Genomic DNA, 18,389 nt, shown 5'->3' on the forward strand with positions numbered 1-18,389 from the left:
GAAATAGGGTGCTTTTCTTAAGGGGACATTCAGAGGTGCCCGTTCCTACTGGGCTGTTTACCTGTGGCTGAACAGAAATGTTCCCCACTGTTAGCCATGGGGAGGGGGGAAGGGCTAGCCATGCGGTGGGGGGAGGCAAAATGCAACCTTGTAACGAAAGCACATATGCTATGTATGTAATGTTAACAGCAAGGTTTACCGTGAAAGAGTGTACCCATTGTTCTATAAAAGGTGTCTTTTTAAATACCACTGTCCCTTTTTTTTTCTCCACCAGCTGTATGTGTTTCAAGGATCACAGGATCTTCTCCTTCCCAGAGGCTAGCGAAGATCAGAAGGCGAAAAAAACGCACTCGTGATGAAATGTTCTCTGAGCTCATGCTGTCCTCCCATACTGACAGAGCACAGACGAATGCGTGGAGGCAGACAATGTCAGAGTGCAGGAAAGCACAAAATGACCGGGAGGAGAGGTGGTGGGCTGAAGAGAGTACGTGCAGGCTGAAGAGAGGGCTGAAGCTGAAAGGTGGCAGCAGCGTGATGAGAGGAGGCAGGATTCAACGCTGAGGCTGCTGGAGGATCAAACTAATATGCTCCAGCGTATGGTTGAGCTGCAGGAAAGGCAGGAGCACAGACTGCCGCTACAGCCCCTGTGTAACCAACCATCCTCCTCCCCAAGTTCCATAGCCTCTTCACCCAGACGCCCAAGAACACGGTGGGGGGGCCTCCGGCCATCCAGCCACTCCACCCCAGAGGATTGCCCAAGCAACAGAAGGCTGGCATTCAATAAGTTTTAAAGTGCTGTGTGGCCTTGTCCTTCCCTCCTCCACCACCCCTCCCAGTGCTTCCCTCCTCCACCACCCCTCCTGGGCTACCTTGGCAGTTATCCCCCTATTTGCGTGATGAATTAATAAAGAATGCATGAATGTGAAACAACAATGACTTTATTGCCTCTGCAAGCTGTGATTGAAGGAGGGAGGGGATGGTGGTTAGCTTACAGGGAAGTAGAGTGAACCGAGGGGGGGGGGGGCAGTTTCATCAAGGAGAAACAAACAGAACTTTCACACCGTAGCCTGGTTTTCAAAGCTTTTCTGATGCACACCGCACCCTCCTACGCTCTTCTAACTGCCCTGGTGTCTGGCTGCATGTAACCAGCAGCCAGGTGATTTGCCTCAACCTTCCACCCCGCCATAAACATCTCCCCCTTACTCTCACAGATATTGTGGAGAGCACAGCAAGCAGTAATAACTGTTGGAATATTGGTTCCTCTGAGGTCTAAGCGAGTCAGTAAACTGCACCAGCGTGCTTTTAAAGTCCAAATGCACATTCTACCACCATTCTGCACTTGCTCAGCCTGTAGCTGAACAGCTCCTAACTACTGTCCAGGCTGCCTGTGTATGGCTTCATGAGCCATGGCATTAAGGGGTAGGCTGGATCCCCAAGGATACATATAGGCATTTCAACATCCCCAACGGTTATTTTCTGGTCTAGGAATAAAGTCCCTTCCTGCAGCTTTTGAAACAGACCAGAGTTCCTGAAGATGCAAGCGTCATGTACGTTTCCCGGCCATTCCATGTTGATGTTGGTGAAACATCCCTTGTGATCCACCAGTGCTTACAGCACCACTGAAAAGTACCCCTTGCGGTTTATGTACTCGCTGCCTTGGTGCTCTGGTGCCTAGATAGGGATATGGGTTCCGTCTATGGCCCCACCACAGTTCGGGAATCCCATTGTAGCAAAGCCATCCACTATGACCTGCACATTTCCAAGGGTCACTACCCTTGATATCAGCAGATCTTTGATTGCGTTGGCTACTTGCATCACAGCAGCCCCCACAATAGATTTGCCCACTCCAAATTGACTCCCGACTGACCGGTAGCTGTCTGGCGTTGCAAGCTTCCACAGGGCCATTGCCACTCGCTTCTCAACTGTGAGGGCTGCTCTCATCTTGGTATTGTGCCTCAGGACAGGGGAAAGCAAGTCACAAAGTTCCATGAAAAGGTTTCGCAGCTGTTGGGAATCGTCCCAGACTGGCAACACTATGCAGTCCCACCAGTCTGTGCTTGTTTCCCAGGCCTAGAATCTGCATTCCACCGCATGAACCTGCCCCATTAGCATCATGATGCCCACATTGCCAGGGCCCGTGCTTTGAGAGAAGTCTGTGTCCGTGTCCTCATCACTGCGCTGACATCGCCTACTCGCTCGGTTTCACTTTGCCAGGTTCTGGTGCTGCATATACTGCTGAATAATGCGTGTGGTGTTTAATGTGCTCCTAATTGCCAAAGTGATCTGAGCGGGCTCCATGCTTGCCGTGGTATGGCGTCTGCACAGAAAAAAGGCACGGAACAATTGTCTGCCGTTGCTCTGATGGAGGGAGGGGCGACAGATGACATGGCTTACAGGGAATTAAAATCAACGAAGGGGGTGGCTTTACACAAGGAGAAACAAGAACAACTGTCACACAGAATGGCACCCTCAAGGATTGAACTCAAAACCCTGGGTTTAGCAGGCCAATGCTCAACCCACTGAACTATTCCTCCCCCCGGTATTTCAGGCAGGACTGAATCTCCATTAAACTTTTCAAGGTGCCCCTGACAGACCTCACAGAAATGATTGTCGGCTGTTGATTTCATGGAGGGAGGGAGGGGGGAGCAAATGAATACAAAACAAATCTGGTGTATTTCTTGTTTTGATCCACTCCAGCTACCTTTTACATCTTTGGCTGGCAGCAGACAGTGCAATAGGACTGCTAGCCATCGTCATCTCCTGCCTGCCCGGCAGAAGATGGTGCAATAGGACTACTAGCCATCCCCATTTCCTGCCTGCTCGCCATAAGATGGTACAATAGGACTGCCAACAGGACTAAAGAGAATGACCTGGTTGAGTCACTCCTAATTTAGTCCCTGTGCCCATGTCTGCCCAGGCACTCCTGACTGCCCTTACCGAGGTGGCCAGGAGCACCTCGGACATGACGACGATGATTATCAGGCCTATTGTACCATCTGCTGCCACAAGGCAATGGGTTGCTGCTGCTGTGTAGCAATGCAGTACTGTGGCTGCCAGCACCCAGGAGACATAGGGTGACAGTGAGCTGAGCGGGCTCCATGCTTGCCACGGTATGGCGTCTGCACAGGTAACTCAGGAAAAAAGGCGCAAAACAATTGTCTGCCATTGCTTTCACAGAGGGAGGGAGGGCCTGACGACATGTACCCAGAACCACCCGTGACAATGTTTTTGCCCCATTAGGCATTGGGATCTCAATCCAGAATTCCAATGGGCGGCAGAGACAGCGGGAACTGTGGGATAGCTACCCATAGTGCAACACTCCGGAAGTCGACGCTAGCCTCGGTACTGTGGAAGCACTCCGCCGAGTTAATGCACTTCATGCACTTAGAGCATTTTGTGCGGGGAGACACACAAATCGACTATATAAAAACGATTTCTGAAAAACCGACTTCTATAAATTTGACCTAATTTCATACTGTAGACATACCCTTAGCTACGTAGTTCAAAGTGCTTGTGCGTTTAGCTCTGTAGGTGCAGTACAGTAACTGTAATATCATACTACCAACAGTAAATTGATTAACCATCCCTTTCCTGGCAGAGGATAAGTTTCTGTACAAATTAAATCAGACTGCACTGTATAGGATGTTCACATTGCAGTAACAAATATGTTATTGCCAAACTACAGGGCTGCAGTGGCTAACCAACTTTAGCAAATGAACGGGTGCTATTCCAGTGAATCAAGGTCTCTCAGATTAAAGCAGCCAAGCCTTCACGCCAAAGCTTGAGTGTTTTTATTTGATCCTCTACTTATGTGTTTCTCAGCCTTCTCTGGTTGGTGACCCCTTATTCAAAGTCAACAAATTTCAAATCCCTTATATTTACTATTAAAGCAAGAGTAAAAAATATTTTTTTTAAAAAAGGTTATCAGTGATAATAAGAAGCCTACCTAATTTATGTATGTGTGCCAGGCTGATAGAGAATACCTGGCCTTGAAGGGTAAAGGGTGTGTAAGAGCAAGATATTCTTTGCTATCAACTATAATAAAACTCAGTGTCTTCTGACCTCTGGTGGGAGGTGGCAACCCATGGGATGAGAAACACTGCTCCACATTAACCTGTAACTAGAGGCCAGATTTCTGTACCCATTGAATGGTACCTCACTCTACAAGTTGTCCCACTGAAGTCAGGGGAACTAACTCTGAAGTCAACTGCTACTATATTGCAGTAAGGTTATCAGACTCTGTCCCTTAAGAACGGCCATACTGGGTCAGACCAAAGGTCCATCTAGCCCAGTATCCGGTCTTCCGACAGTGCCAAATGCCAGGTGCCCCAGAGGGAATGAACAGAACAAATAATCATCAAGTGATCCATCCCCTGTCGCCCATTCCCAGCTTCTAGTAAACAGAGGCTAGGGACACCATCCCGGCCCATCCTGGCTAATAGCCATTGATGGACCTATCCTCCATGAATTTATCTAGTGCTTTTTTGAACCCTGCAACAGTCTTGGCCTTCACAACATCCCCTGGCAAGGAGCGACTATTTTAAAATGAATGCACAGCAAGGGGCTAACCTCTCGAGTGGGGAGGAAAATTGCTGCAGCTTATTCAGCAAGGACCCAATCCCGCTCCAGTTGAAGTCAGTAGAAGTTTTGCCACTGACTCCAATACAAGCAGGATCAAACTTCAGTGGTGTCATTGTCCTGGAGACCTTCCGTGTCGTTAATAGAATCATAGAGTTTAAGGCCAGAAGGGATCATCAGATCATCTAGTCCAGTAGTTCTTAAACTGTGGGCCATGACCCCGTTTTAATGGGGTCACCAGGGCTGGTGTTATACTTGCTGGAGCCTGGGGCTGAAGCCAAAGTCCAAGCCCCGTCACCCAGGGCTTCAGTCCTGGGTGGCAGGGCTCAGGCTTCGGCTTGAGCTCCTGCACCCAGGGCTGAAGCCCTCAAGCTCCAGCTTTGGCCCCCCTCCTGGCTTTGCCCCCCACCCTGGGCAGCGGGGCTTGGGCTTCAGCTTTCGCCCTTCTGCCTATGGCAGTGGGGATTGGGCTTCAGCACCCCTTCCTGGGGTCATGAAGTAATTTTTGTTGTCAGAAGGGGGTCACAGAGGAATGAAGTTTGAGAACCCCTGATCTAGTCTGACCTCCTGTACAGCACAGGCTATCAACAGCACACAGCACCAGCAGGGATCTACATTTCCATGTTAGCTCCTAGTCTAAAAGAGGCAGAACATTTCACTGAGCGTATAGGATACAGAGGTTTTTTGGTCCATCTAAGTTAATATCAAGGTTTAGAAGCCGGTGTTCGCTTTTTAAATTTAACAGAGTTCAGATAATCTGTCCTACCTGTTTCATGGAGGCCTTAATCCAAATTTTTAAAATTATATTTTGCATGTGTTTACATCTTGCTGTGAATTAGAGAACGGACTTTATAGCGCTTACATACATTTTCATATCAAGCTCAGTACTACTCAATATTATTTGACGTGTAAAACATCCTGGTGTACATTGACCTTAAATTTCTGCTCTAGAGATATAGAGAGGGAGGGAGAGAGAGAGAGTGTAAAATATAATGAACTTCTAAACCATTGAAAATAGCAATAGAAAACACAACAACAATAGAGCTCAAATCCGTAAGCGGTCTTGAGAGCCTGGCAAACTTTACTGATTGTTACTGGCAACAACACTATAAACCTGCTCTTCTTCAATAACAACATGTCCTTAACACTGGTGGTCAGAACTTTCCTCATCAACCCAATTTATTCATTTCACTTCCTCATAGGTCAACAGGTCCAAAGTTTAGCCAAGCAGCGTTTACATGGTTGCCTTGGTGTAGCATAAACTGGAATGACACAGCCTAAAGACAACAGCTTGGACAGAGTTTCTTTCACCCAAGCGTTCTAGAGCTGGTCTCCTTCCCCGACAGACACAGTAAGGGCAGAGCCAAACTCCGCTGCCACCCCCTATCTCCAGAGGGGATGCAACTTCCATAAAGTTCATACAAGATGCCGCACCCTGGACTAAGCTGAGCGGCGTTGGGGGAAGAGAGCACAGGAGAGAGGCAGAGAGAAGCTTCTGTAACTTACCCACAGGAGGTGGGCTGGGGTCCGCTCTCCGGGCTGCAGCCCTGCACCGTGAGGAGGGAGGGATGGAGCCGCCGCCAGCCCAGTCACAGCGGTGATCCGAGCCACCCGGCGGGCAGGACAGAGCGCTCGCTTCTCACGCACCTCCAGAGCCGCTGCTCCCGGAAATCCAGCAGGACTTGCTGGCCGCTCGCACCTGCGGGGGGCGGGGAGGGGGATGAATCGCAAGGCAGGGCTCGCTCCGCTGGCTGGCAGGCGGCGTGCAAAGCAGGCGGGCGCTCTGCCTGGGACACCCGAAGCTGCCCTCGGATGGGCGGCTGCGCTCTGCAGCCGGACGCCATGGCTCCACCCGCGGGGAGTTGTGCTTCTGCCCTTCCGCGGAGGCGCCCGGCACAGGGTTAGGGCGCGATCAGTAACCCCCCCCCCCCTAAACCGAGCGGGAATTCTAACACGGGCTGGAACCCTAGTGTAGACGGGGCCCTTGCAGTTTTAACACGTAGGTTCCCACGTGCTGCGTGGGTACCCTGGCAGGGGGGCGGGCGGGTCTGTAGTCTGGGGCTAGACACAACCGCTGCCAATGTGGCCATGGCCCCACACTGTGGAGCCAGGGCCAGTCTGTCTAGGCGCTGGGAGGCACCTCCCAGCCACTATGTAGATAGGGGTCACTGTTCCCTCTAAGATGGGCGCCTGTGCGTGCCCACACAGACCCTAAACCCCGTGCACATGGCGAGACACCGCGTGCACAAAAATTTGCCAAGAAGAAATGTTTTCTGTACACAGCCTGTCAAAAATTTGCCCAGAAGAAATGTTTTGTGCATGTGGCCTGTCAAAACTTAGAGGGAATATTGACAGGGGTGTTAAGTAGTTAACACGTGTTCGAACACACCCTTTTTCCTGAAGACCAGGCCTCTGAGTCTTGGTGCTAGGCCCACTTTGTAATGCCTGGCGCTGGGGTTTATCTTGGCTGTATTTTGTTTTCTGCAGTGGTGGGGCTCTCTTTTCTCACCATCTGAAGGTTTGCTGGCTGATTCTGTAGCTGAAGGACCAGCGGTTGATGTCAGGTGGGTTCTGTATTTCATGGAGACTTCTGAAATATATTCATTTATTTTGATGTATAACATTATACAAAAAAGTGCTTCTGTTGGGTGCCTGTTCCCAGGGTAGTTTCCATAGTATTCAATTAAAAAACTGATCAAGTTTAGCCACACATAAGCCCCATGCTGCAGTGATGCAACTGTGCCTGAAAGAAGCTCACTGCAGGTTGGGGATCATAGCACAATTCTCCCCCTACTATGACTTATTTTCTCTCTTCCTTTGAAACATCTCTTAAGAATGCCATTAACTCATTACTAAACTGCAAAGACTTACACACTTCCATAACTGTACTGAACATTGTATGCCCAAAGATTATACAGAGAGTCTGGATCAAAATTAGGAAAAGAACCCAGAAGTTCTAAAAAATATTCCTGTATGCATGGCAAAAAGATAGCACATGACAGGCACAAAAACAGGTCACTCATGTCCTATGGACTTTACAAAAAAGTGCGGAATTAGTTATTGCCTTGAAAAATTTATAATCCAAACAGATTGAATTGTCTCTTCATTCAAGTTCTGTGTGCTCATGAATGTGTTCTATTCCTGCACCCACTGACATCAGCAGGAACATTGCCACTGACTTAAATGGGAGTGAGCCTTAGGGTTGCCAGGTGTCCAGTTTTCGACCAGAATGCCTGGTCAAAAAGGGACCCTGGAGGTGTAGGAGCAGGATTTTATAATTGTACTATAAGAATAGAGGTACTAATGTATGTCTTGATTTCATTTTACCAGCCACCCTTTTTGAATAGCAGAAAGGAATGACCCTTTGGGACATTGGTAGGAATGCATCTGACAGACTGCCAGTGTCTGTACTGATGTTAAGGCAGGGACAGACCAGAACAATCCTTATGACAGATTATGGTCACCCTTTTGTTTTAGGATAAGTTATAACGCCTCTCCTTCTGCGCCTCCACCCCCACAAAAATGATACAGTTCTGTGGTGACCTAGAATCCTATTTTCGAAGTCTCCGACTCAAGGAATATTTCCAACACACCTCTGAACAACATACTAATCGACAGAGACCTCCCTACCAACACTACAAAAAGAAGGATTCTAGATGGACTCCTCCTGAAGGTCGAGACAGCAGACTGGACTTCTACATAGAGTGCTTCCACCGACGTGCACAGGCTGAAATTGTGGAAAAGCACCATCACTTGCCCCATAACCTCAGCCGTGCAGAACACAATGCCATCCACAGCCTCAGAAACAACTCTGACATCATAATCAAAAAGGCTGACAAAGGAGGTGCTGTTGTCATCATGAATAGGTCAGAATATGAACAAGAGGCTGCTCAGCAGCTCTCCAACACCACTTTCTACAAGCCATTACCCTCTGATCCCACTGAGAATTACTAAAAGAAACTACAGCATTTGCTCAAGAAACTCCCTGAAAAAGCACAAGATCAAATCTGCACAGACACACTCCTGGAACCTTGACCTGGGATATTCTATCTACTACCTAAGATCCATAAACCTGGAAATCCTGGGCGCCCCATCATCTCAGGCATTGGCACCCTGACAGCAGGATTGTCTGGCTATGTAGACTCCCTCCTCAGGCCCTATGCTACCAGCACTCCCAGCTACCTTGGAGACACCACTAACTTCCTGAGGAAACTACAATCCATCAGTGATCTTCCTGAAAACACCACCCTGGCCACTATGGATGTAGAAGCCCTCTACACCAACATTCCACACAAAGATGGACTACAAGCCGTCAAGAACACTATCCCCGATAATGTCACGGCTAACCTGGTGGCTGAACTTTGTGACTTTGTCCTTACCCATAACTATTTTACATTTGGGGACAATGTATACCTTCAAATCAGCGGCACTGCTATGGATACCCGCATGGCCCCACAGTATGCCAACATTTTTATGGCTGACTTAGAACAACGCTTCCTCAGCTCTCGTCCCCTAACGCCCCTACTCTACTTGCGCTATATTGATGACATCTTCATCATCTGTACCCATGGAAAAGAAGCCCTTGAGGAACTCCACCATGATTTCAACAATTTCCATCCCACCATCAACCTCAGCCTGGACCAGTCCACACAAGAGATCCACTTCCTGGACACTACAGTGCTAATAAACGATGGTCACATAAACACCACCCTATACCGGAAACCTACTGACCGCTATTCCTACCTACACGCCTCCAGCTTTCACCCTGACCACACCACACGATCCATTGTCTACAGCCAAGCTCTGCGATACAACCACATTTACTCCAACCCCCCAGACAGAGACAAACACTTACAAGATCTCTATCAAGCATTCTTACAAGTACAATACCCACCTGCGGAAGTGAAGAAACAGATTGATAGAGCCAGAAGAGTTCTCAGAAGTCACCTACTACAGGACAGGCCTAACAAAGAAAATAACAGAACGCCACTAGCCGTCACCTTCAGCCCCCAACTAAAATCCCTCCAACGCATTATTAAGGATCTACAACCTATCCTGAAGGATGACCCAACACTCTCACAAATCTTGGGAGACAGGCCAGTCTTTGCCTACAGACAGCCCCCCAAGCTGAAGCAAATACTCACCAGCAACCACATACCACACAACAGAACCACTAACCCAGGAACCTATCCTTGCAACAAAGCCCGTTGCCAACTGTGCCCACATATCTATTCAGGGGACATCATCACAGGGCCTAATAACATCAGCCACACTATCAGAGGCTTGTTCACCTGCACATCCACCAATGTGATATATGCCATCATGTGCCAGCAATGCCCCTCTGCCATGTACATTGGTCAAACTGGACAGTCTCTACGTAAAAGAATAAATGGACACAAAACAGATGTCAAGAATTATAACATTCATAAACCAGTCAGAGAACACTTCAATCTCTCTGGTCACACAATTACAGACATGAAGGTTGTGATATTACAACAGAAAAACTTCAAATCCAGACTCCAGCGAAAGACTGTTGAATTGGAATTCATTTGCAAATTGGATACAATTAACTTAGGCTTGAATAGAGACTGGGAGTGGATGGGTCATTATGCAAGGCAACCTATTTCCCCTTGTTTTTTCCTACCCCCCCCCCCCCAGATGTTCTTGTTAAACCCTAGATTTGTGCTGGAAATGGCCCACCTTGATTATCATACACATTGTAAGGAGAGTAATCACTTTAGATAAGCTATTACCAACAGGAGAGTGGGTTTGTGTGTGTGGAAAAAAAAAAAGGCGGGGGGGGGGAGAAAACCTGAATTTGTGCTGGAAATAGCCCCCTTGATTATCATACACATTGTAAGGAGAGTGATCACTTTAGAGAAGCTATTACCAACAGGAGAGTGGGTTTGTGGGGGGGGAGGGGTGGGGAGAAAACCTGGATTTGTGCTGGAAATGGCCGAACTTTATTATCATACACATTGTAAGGAGAGTGATCACTTTAGATAAGCTATTACCTGCAGGAGAGTGGGGTGGGGGGAGAGAAAACCTTTTGTAGTGGTAAACACCCTTTTTTTCATGGTTTGTGTGTATAAAAAGATCTTCTGTACTTTCCACAGTATGCATCCGATGAAGTGAGCTGTAGCTCACGAAAGCTTATGCTCAAATAAATTGGTTAGTCTCTAAGGTGTCACAAGTACTCCTTTTCTTTTTGCCAATACAGACTAACACGGCTGTTACTCTGAAAAATGTCTACTATGGTTTCCTATATGTATTACAAATTAGGCATTCTAGTTAAATATACATTTCTTTGTTTTAAGGTTTAGTAAGTAAAAGGATTTTGTATTGTGTCTATGATAAATAGATTAATGTTGAGGGCCTCAAGCCCCAATGTGAATTGATTTAATTGTAGGATTTAGCAAGACTTAATTTATAAGGTATTCTGTATACCTTTGAAGGTTTCTGTGAGAGACTGTTTGTGTGAATGAGGAATGCATGCATCAGGAAAAGATAAGGTGTGAAGGCCATCACAAATGTCCAGATGGTCAAGAAAAAGTGAGAGACTTGGAAACACCAGGAGAAATCAGAAAACATCCATTGTATCCGAGGCTAAACATGTTAGCAGCACTGACGACCTCAGAGGTGAGGCAGGCACCCCCGAAGGCGAGACAACAAATAGGAGATAACGATGGGAAGCCCAACAATAACCATCAAATGATAACAGCAGAAAACCCCAAGATTAACACCACTTAAGGACTAATGATTACAGGATGACATTGCAAAATGCATGGACTCAAATGGGAATTTACAACTATAAAGATGGGGCGTTTTGCCATGGAACTCTGGGTTCAGTCCTGCAAAGCCTCGGAGCATCGGATCACGACTGACAGAGCCCAGCTCCTTACTTGTGCTCAGTCTACCTGGCCATTAGATTGACTTGAGCTACAACAGACTGGTGACTATAAAGACCATCTGCAGGACTTGTGTGTTTGTGTGTATGTTGTGTGACTGAAAAGCATATGTTAACTGTTGTATTTTCAATAAATATGGCATATTTGCCTTCTTGCTTATAAAAGATCCCATGTGCTTTGTATAGCATAATAGAGGCTCCAATCAGCACTGCTGACCAGGCCATTAAAAGTCCGGAACCGTGGCCAGTGAGAGCTGTGGGGGCGGCACCTGCGGGTGGAGGCAGCACACACAGCCACCTGGCCGCTCCTCCACCTAGGAGCCAAGGGACATGTTGCTACTTGTGCGGAGCCTCCCGAGTTGAGTGCCCCCCAGATCCAGCACCCTGATCCTCCTCCTGCACCCAAACTCGCTCCCAGAGCCCACGCCCTGCACCCCCACCCCCAGCCCTGAGCCCCCTCCTGAACCCAAACTCCCTCCCAGAGCCTGAACCCCACCCCTCCCTGCACCCCACCCCTCATCCCCAGCCCCACCCCAGAGCCGCAACCCCAGCCAGAGCCCTCATCCCCTCCCGCACCCAACACTCTGCCCCAGCCTGGATCCCCCTCCTGCATCCTGAACCCATCATTTCTGGCCCCACCCCGGAGCCCACACCCCCCAGCCCAGAGTCCATACCCCCTCACACATCCCAACTCCCTGCCTCAGCCCCGGGCCCACTACCAGATACCGAACCCCTCAGCCCCACTCCCAGAGCCCCCTCCTGCACACAAACCCCTCATCTCTGACCACAGCTGAAGCTCTCATCTCCTCCTGTATCCCAGCGCCCTGCCCCAGCTGGTGAAAATAAGCAAGTGACAGAGGGAGGGGGGATGGAGTGAGCAGGGGGCAGGGCCTTGGAGAAGGGGTGAGGCAGAGGCGGGCCTCGGGGAAGGGGTAGGGCAAGGGTGCAATTAGAAAGTTGGCAACCCTAGAGTAAGATCAGGACCCAAAAGAGTCAGCTTAATAAATCCTGCCTTCTGTCATATACAAATGCATTATAGCAGGGTAGTCATTTGGATGGCTGAGCTAAACCAGACAATGAGGGCAATTTTCCCCCTTTCTTCCTTTAAGACTCAAATCCACAAATGTAAACTCTGAGAAGTGGGGGAAAATAGGTCAAGAGGTGTCTTCTTTAGCTATTTTTTTAATATTATTAAAATCAAAAACTTTTCATCTTATCTGCCAAGGATCTGAAAATGTTATGTTTCTAAACAGATTAAAATTACAGGTCAGTTTATTTAATACACCTTTTATGATGCATCAGCTACTTGTATTTGATTCAATTCCACTTGTTAATATAAATAAATTTGAACATGAATGAGTCTGAAAGCATTCAATAAAGAATTAGAATAAAATACATATTTTACTTGAAATGAATGATCCAATAACATTTGACTGCAAGGCTCTAGCTTACTCAGATACAGCCAGCAAAGTTACTTTGGAATAATGGCTCCTACCTGTAGAATTTAGTATTGGTTCTATTCTTCATATTATTTGTATAATGGTAGTGCTTAGAGGGTCAGCTGAGATCAGGGCTGCAGTGAGCTAGGCCTGTACACACACACATAGTGAAACAGACCCTGCCCCCAAAGAGCTTACAGTCAAAACAGATAAAAAAGGCAAAAGGTAGAGAAAGTGGAAACAACTTGTTCAAAGTCAAGAAACAGAGCCAGGAGTAGAACCCAGGTTCTCTGAGCCATGTTCGGTGTCCTATCCACTAGACAACACAGTCTCTGTTCTTACATGTTGTTATTAATTATATATATTATCCTAGCCATTAGACCTTTTAGTTAGCATGACATGAGCTGCCCTTTTAACATGCAGAGGTCAGAGAGAATTTTTACATGTACCTTTTGAAAGTCTAAGGAAGAGTTAAGCTCTTTGCTCAACTGGAAAATTGTGACTTCTATGAATATTTGGATGAAAGAATAGCCAGCAAGCTTGAATAGTCAGTACAGGGTTGCCTGACATACATGATAAATTCTGTGACATGCAGTTCTAGAGGGCTACTGAAGCTTTGTTATTCTGATGGCAGAGGTTTATTTTGGCTGATTACCAACCTGTTGGTGCTTTTCCAAGCTTCTGAGATGGTTAAGGAGTGTTTATGCTGCATTAAATGCCCTTATTAAATGTACTGTTTCTGAATGAAATTTTAGAGTTATGCCATAACAGTACACCTTTCTTAAGGCCACAATCTTGGCAAGATTGTAAAGCACTAGCTTGTAGCTATGCTGTACCACCAAATTAGGAACTGCTCACATGCTGACCAAACTACACACTAAAGCAAGGGAGTAGTGGGACTGAATGAAAAAAGGGTGAAGGACTGACCTATGTTGAGAAGTGCACTTGAAAGAATTGGGTTTTTTTTTTAAATGTTGTATTGTGAAAGAACCACCAGAGAAAGACTATCCCCTGAAATCTGGTGGCTGCTGCTGGATGGAGATTCAGCCCTGTGATGACAAAGCATGCTGCAACAGGAGAGCGTAGTCAGCAGTCATTCAAATTCCTCTTTACTTGAGCCACTGGAGAAAAGTGTGTCTTACCAATAATGTGGAAAAAGCAAGACCACCTATGCTCTTGGAGCCTATGAATCCATGGAGTATCATTTAAAGTGATTTCAGCTGCATGGCTTTTCTCCTACAGCCCCACCTGGCAGAAGGCTACCGTGGTAATTGTATAGAGCCGGACAAACCATTTAAAATTTCTCCATTTTCCAATAAAAATATGTTCCTTTTCAACCAACTCTACAATTTAAAGAATGATTTTAGAGGGCCATTCACCTAATAATTTTGTGTCATGTGGAAAGTTATGCTTTTCTGGGAAGTTCAGAAGGATGGTGTTTTTAATTAGCACTTGCACTGTTTCTTCCATTCAGGAAATTGATCTTAACGATAAGAAAAGTAACACTTATAGAAAGGAATTCTTTATGATAAAGGTGTCATTGGAAGAATCATTATTTAGACTGTAGGCTCTTCAGGGCAGGGACCATCTCTTATTCCATGTTTGCTCAATGCATAGCAAAATGGGAATTCATTCTTGGTTGGTTCCTAGCCACTACCACAGCAAAAATGAATTATTAGGCAAATGTGGCACAAGTAGCCTCTGGTGTACATATTGTGGAGTTAGGACTAGAGTTGGGCAATAACAGTGAAATCATTTTTCAACAATTCCAATATGAAACTTCATTATATGTGATTTCAAACCTCCTGAAATGGATTGGAGATTATCCACAGTTCAACATCTGAAAGGTGATGTGCTGGCTACAGCAGGAATCAAACCCAGGATCTCAAGATCTAAATGCAGGAACCTCACTTAAACTACAATACAGTTTTGTTATCTCAGGGCCACCAGGCAGATTCTCAGAAGTCTACAGCTCTACCACAAGAAGGGGCCAAAGAGCCACGCTGTTGTAATTACACACACAAAAAATTATTTACTTCCAGAAGTTGTCATCTGTGAAAACACATAGTTGTGCATTTTAAAAAGCTACATGAGGAGGAAGAAAACTGCTCTTCGCAAAGTCTAGTCAGAAGCTCTGCTCTGACAGTCATTTATTGTGTGGCCTTGGGCCACTTAAAATACACCTTTTTTCCTAGTGCAGAGGCATTAACAGGTTTCTTTCAACCAGGTAACGTGTTAAAGCTACAACTTGCTTTGACTACATTAGGCTGTTCACATACTTTTTCACCTAGCCAAGTCAATGTGTCTATCTGTTATCCACATTTTAGACATGGGGAAAACAGATTGCCTTATCTATTCATAGAGTAGCTTGAAGATTAGTTAGTGTTAATAAAGCAATTTGAAAACATGTATTTGTCTGAGGTAACCAATCACAAGTGGAAAAGGAGTACTTGTGGCACCTTAGAGACTAACCAATTTATTAGAGCATAAGCTTTCGTGAGCTACAGCTCACTTCCTCAGATCAGGAAGTGAGCTGTAGCTCACGAAAGCTTATGCTCTAATAAATTGGTTAGTCTCTAAGGTGCCACAAGTACTCCTTTTCTTTTTGCGAATACAGACTAACACGGCTGTTACTCTGAAACCAATCACAAGTGGAAGATCTATGAAGTTTCTCCTTCCATCTGTGATTCATTACCACCTCATCATCCTGAAAGCCTATAGCATTATGCAGTGGTGACTCACTCACATCTACTACAGAGAATCAATCAGAAAGGTGTGTATAGCTATTAGAATGCAGTCAGTACAATTAGAAATTCTCTGATTAGAATGACAGGTTTCAGAGTAACAGCTGTGTTAGTCTGCATTCGCAAAAAGAAAAGGAGTACTTGTGGCACCTTAGAGACTAACCAATTTATTTGAGCATAAGCTTTCGTGAGCTACAGCTCACAGCTTATGCTCAAATAAATTGGTTAGTCTCTAAGGTGCCACAAGTACTCCTTTTCTTTTTCCGATTAGAATCTCTTTCACAAATGCTATGGCTGGATTTAGCACAAAGTTTCGTTTTAAATTAATATATTTTTCTTTTCCTTTTCCAGGTAACTTTCATAAATCTACTTATGAAGTATTCCAGAAAATAAGTCCTCTGTGCAAAGCTGAGCACAGGATTAAAGGAAAACTTTCAGGTCAAACATAATATAAACGTTTCCTTACCTCTGCTACCAACTCTAGCTTACATTAAAGCTAAAAGATCAAATATAATTTTCAAGGTTTGTTTCCTTGTACCTTTCCATCAACTGAGACAGAAAAACTGTCTCACTTCTGTTTTATGGAGGTTTTTATGCAGTTTCACAGACAGATATTTTTATTTAAATCTAATGCTGCACTGTTTCCATTGTAACTCTGCAGGAGAATACTTTAAAGGGTCCACCTAATCAGAGTAAATTGCAGAATTAAGGACTCATTGTTTGATAAAATTTGACCTAGAATTTAAGGTTTGCAAGAATAAGTTTTTACAAAACCTAAGATCAATACACTGAAAACACGGACTTCAATGGGGTTCTGAATGGGTGCACAGGCAGTCCACACGCACAGTCACAGGATTTAGGCTTTTGTATTTGTTAGGTTGTGCTACTGCAGAATGATTTTTTTCCTGCTCTTTGTTAAAAAATCCTATTTATCCTGTTTGGCCTATTCTTAGTTTAATGTTTATACTATCTGCTTCTTTGCAGTCATGAAAGCATAAATAGGTACAGTACGGTACACCCTTACTCAGATAGTGATCACAAGCATTTGTAGTACAGTACGGTACACCCTTACTCAGATAGTGATCACAAGCATTTGCTATAAAATACTAGACATTCTTTATAAACCCACAGCTGAACAAGAAGGAAGTTGTTACCTCAGATTAATATTTAAAAATACAGTCTGTGGGGTTGTAGCTACTGTACAAACATACAAAAAGTTTTCAAAGACAAAAGTTTGCAGCTACCCCTGAATACTTTTCAGTGTCCAGGTTAATTTAGAACAATTCTGGAGTCAAGATAGAAAAAATGACTAAACTCTTTATACTTTTTTTTCTGTTAAAAGTTAGTGCACTGGTACTGTTTTAAAAGTCCAGGTGTCTTTCACTGTTAGGAGCACTCTTCTTAAAACAAGCTATTTTGTCCAGTATAACAAACTAAATGAACAATAACAAAATAAACAATTCCTTACAGTGCTTAGGATTCTCTAATCAGGTATACCTACTCCATGAGTCAGCTGGGTCAAGCCCCTTCCAGAGGCTTTTTGGGCCCTCCCCACAAATGTGCTCTCTGGATGATGTAATTTCATTGGCCATTAGTGGGGATTTTAATACCTTGACTAGGGCTCAGAAACCACCTTTTTAAAGGTACATTGTCCTTATTTCCCAAGAAGACAAAAATCATTAATGAAAACTCATCAGAGAAAAGCCTTTCATGTTCCAAAGCTTGAGTCAGTGAGCTTATTCTAGCCGTGTCCAGCTGGCAGCCCTAGTGAGCTAGCTACCTGGGGCCAGCTATCACTTTGTTGTTCCCCTGGATTTCTAGCAGGACACTCCACTCTGCTGACTTGTTACTCCCTGCTTTGATGGGTTTTAGGATCTGAAGGCCCACTATCCACCCTAACTGCCCCTTATGTGAGATGGCACGAGCTGGCTTTCTCTTTGGAGGAGAATATACCCGGCAAAGGACCCAAATTCTCAGAAGGAAAGAGAAAAAATAAAGAGAGCTGAAGATGAAATGCTAGAAACTGAGTATCTCATGACACAGGCAAGATTCCTCCTCTAGCAATTGACAGTGCTACCCTGACCATTTAGGCATTACTGACCTCTGGGACAAGGGAAATAAGGGCTGAGATCTTATCCCTCTCCCTTCCTTCAAAAGCCTCCACTCTGAGCTCCCTTAAGAGTCCCAAAGGTCCACATTAGAGCCTCAGTTTTGACCCAGATAACTTTGTTTTTCCACCAGTCCCCAATTGAGCTGAACTCCTAACAAAACTCTTAGATCCCAAGATAAGGAAGGCAGCCACTTTCTCATTGGAGGGTGCCAGATCCTACTCTGTTAAACAGAAAAGGAATACTTGTGGCACCTTAGAGACTAACCAATTTATTTGAGCATGAGCTTTCGTGAGCTACAGCTCACTTCATCGGATGCAGTGAGCTGTAGCTCACGAAAGCTCATGCTCAAATAAATTGGTTAGTCTCTAAGGTGCCACAAGTACTCCTTTTCTTTTTGCGAATACAGACTAACACAGCTGTTACTCTGAAACCTGTCATAAATGGGCATGGTGCTTCTCAGTCTGTACAGACAGACAGACACTGTATCAGGCAGGACATCCCTCAGTTTGTACCGACAAACAGAACACCTCTCAGTACTCTGTACAGACAGACACACACTGGGCAGGACGCCCCTCAGTCTGTGCAGATGCACACACACTGGGCAGGACGC

General features: G+C 45.5%; 1 protein-coding gene and 1 long non-coding RNA gene across 6 annotated transcripts in view; one reads left to right on the forward strand and one right to left on the reverse strand.

Moving 5' to 3' along the window:
- TMC5 (transmembrane channel like 5) overlaps nucleotides 1-6,388 on the reverse strand; it is a 50,608-nt gene extending 44,220 nt beyond the window's left edge. For 2 of the 5 annotated variants that reach the window (XM_073362302.1, XM_073362305.1), the window contains exon 1: nucleotides 6,085-6,388. The gene's annotated coding sequence lies outside the window, so the exon portion shown is untranslated. The remainder of the gene's footprint in view (nucleotides 1-6,084) is intronic. The other 3 variants (XM_073362301.1, XM_073362304.1, XM_073362295.1) reach the window with 3 other exon arrangements.
- Nucleotides 6,029-9,151, forward strand: LOC140918281 (uncharacterized). The gene is made up of 3 exons (XR_012161135.1): nucleotides 6,029-6,093; nucleotides 7,066-7,142; nucleotides 8,056-9,151. It is a non-coding gene; the product is annotated as an uncharacterized lncRNA (long non-coding RNA).
- The last annotated feature ends 9,238 nt before the right edge of the window (nucleotides 9,152-18,389 follow it).

This window comes from Lepidochelys kempii, chromosome 10 (genome assembly GCF_965140265.1).
Source record: "Lepidochelys kempii isolate rLepKem1 chromosome 10, rLepKem1.hap2, whole genome shotgun sequence".
Lineage (NCBI taxonomy): Eukaryota > Metazoa > Chordata > Testudines > Cheloniidae > Lepidochelys > Lepidochelys kempii.